Consider the following 2231-nt stretch of genomic DNA (forward strand, 5'->3'; position numbering starts at 1 on the left):
GTGGTCTATATACTAAATTTTTAAATGACTAGTATGATCGTGTACCTGTTGAGTATCCATTTGAATTGACGCTGTTTCGGTGGTACGGCATAATTGGTTTTTCGTTAAGCTCTCTGTAATATAAATGTTCAATTTTGATATTTGTTAGAAATACATAATATTATGAAATATACCTTTTGTTATTATTTCCTGGTTGTTGCATCGACATATCTTTCAATCCAGGCATTTCTTAAGGCAGTAAATTGAGGCAACATCTAAGCCTAAAATAAAAATATGTACATTAATTATGTATTTATATTTTATATGATTGATTACGATATAGGTAGGTAGGTTATGAATATTTTTTTAGATTCATATAGGTATTTAAATTAATTATATTCAAACATCATATTATCAAAATTAAATGTTAGTTGTTATAGTATTATAAACATAGCTGTAGGTTACACTTAGAATACCTATTTTTACAGTGGTTTAATACACTGGTAAAATATTATTATACAGTAGTATAACCTGTGTTATATTAAACCTATCTTTTAAGTGAAAATGTTACGATCCTAGCAAGCCTAATATATTTTGAAATAGGATCCTACATTGAATAAAATGGGACATGGAACCTGTCTAACGTAGAAATGAAAACAATATTTTGTAGTTCATACATAATTTAACTAGTTTCAAGGAAATTATAATTAATATATGGGGAAAATTAGTTATTATTATCAAAAAATAATCCGACTTGTTAAAAAGTTAACTAAGTGCTAGAACAAAAATTGCACTACTTCTGGAGTGTCTGGAGTGTTTTTATATAAGCTAAAGCACGTCAAATCGCTGAAAAACTGTCAAACACCGAATTTAAAGAGTCAAATGACTAATTGAAGAATATTAAAAGTCGAAATAATATTATTAGCATGTATTAGATTAGCATTAAGTCAAAATAATATTGTTGATGTTTTAAATTTTGATGACAGTAAGGTAAAATTAAAATTATTGAAAGACCCATGATTTGTTTAAAAAATGCCACCTTTACTTTTTCATCTATAGGAATTTATAGATTCATATCTATATCTATATCAATCCATATATTGCTAAATATTTTGTTTTTTGTAATGTATTTAGTATTTTCGGAAGTATATACTTGATTATAATTACTATCTAATAATAACTGATGACATATTGACATTTATAATGTAGGTACACAAATTTCAGAATATCTGTTTTACTAAATATATAATATTTTGTTACCATTATGTATTTATACCATACCAAAACTAACAAAACTTTTTATTTAATTTTTTTAATTTTTTTAAGTGACTTCTAAATATAATTATTCAAAGGAATACCTATAGGATTATAACTAGTAAATAGTATAATTAAATTATTTAAAGTGGATATCTTATAATTTAATCTATATTTACTAATCTTAAAGAAGATATACAAATTTGATACATAAGACACAATATTAGTAAATTTGGGTAAAATTGGTTGGGCAACATACTTAGGTTGTGTTTCAAATATGATAGGTACTCAAAATAACCAACTTATTAAACACCTACAGGCTTAGGTTTATCACAAGTGCAATCATTTGTTTGGCCACAAAAATTTAAAGCCGTATGTTTTACGAATTTCTTTATATAAAATACAACAATATTAAGGTAGTGGCTAATGGCTACCTATCATAGATAAAATCTAAACTAATAAAATCAGCTTTCATCATAATTACAATTATATGGGTACGCACTTAAATTATTACTATAGACTATAGAGTATAGTTATGCAATATGTTATACAATATAATAATTCTTATCACCTCTCCCCACAAGACATATGAGTTCCCACTACAGTACTACTGGATACTACAATTAATTATAAATACTGTATTTATAAGTTATAACCAATGTATATAATATTTGTGTAGTAACAAAATTGTTGCCTCATCCCCTGATCTGTGCTCTGGATCGTGAATATGATTTGCTATTAACATAGTATCTATATTATATTATATTGTCGTGTAATCCTGAGACTTATGACTCCCGATACCTGTCCTTCTATAATTTAGAGTAGAAGTGGAGTTTCGATTTTCGAGACAGGGTAAGATAAGGTAAAACTACGAAAGAAATTATATTACCTCGTAATATAATTACCTCTATATAATTTCGATTATTGCAACAAATAGTAGCTGGTACGTATATTTATAAAAATAAAAATTTTTCAAAAGTATTTAATTCATTTTTTTC

General features: G+C 25.8%; 1 long non-coding RNA gene across 1 annotated transcript; it reads right to left on the reverse strand.

The window, feature by feature from the left end:
• Nucleotides 1-37: 37 nt before the first annotated feature.
• On the reverse strand, nucleotides 38-314 carry LOC115035109. Its single transcript, XR_003840249.1, has 2 exons — nucleotides 174-314; nucleotides 38-113 (listed from the first exon to the last, which is right to left on the reverse strand). It is a non-coding gene; the product is annotated as an uncharacterized LOC115035109 (long non-coding RNA).
• Nucleotides 315-2231: the final 1917 nt, after the last annotated feature.

Source organism: Acyrthosiphon pisum, unplaced genomic scaffold (genome assembly GCF_005508785.2).
Source record: "Acyrthosiphon pisum isolate AL4f unplaced genomic scaffold, pea_aphid_22Mar2018_4r6ur Scaffold_9602;HRSCAF=10202, whole genome shotgun sequence".
NCBI classification, from domain to species: domain Eukaryota; kingdom Metazoa; phylum Arthropoda; class Insecta; order Hemiptera; family Aphididae; genus Acyrthosiphon; species Acyrthosiphon pisum.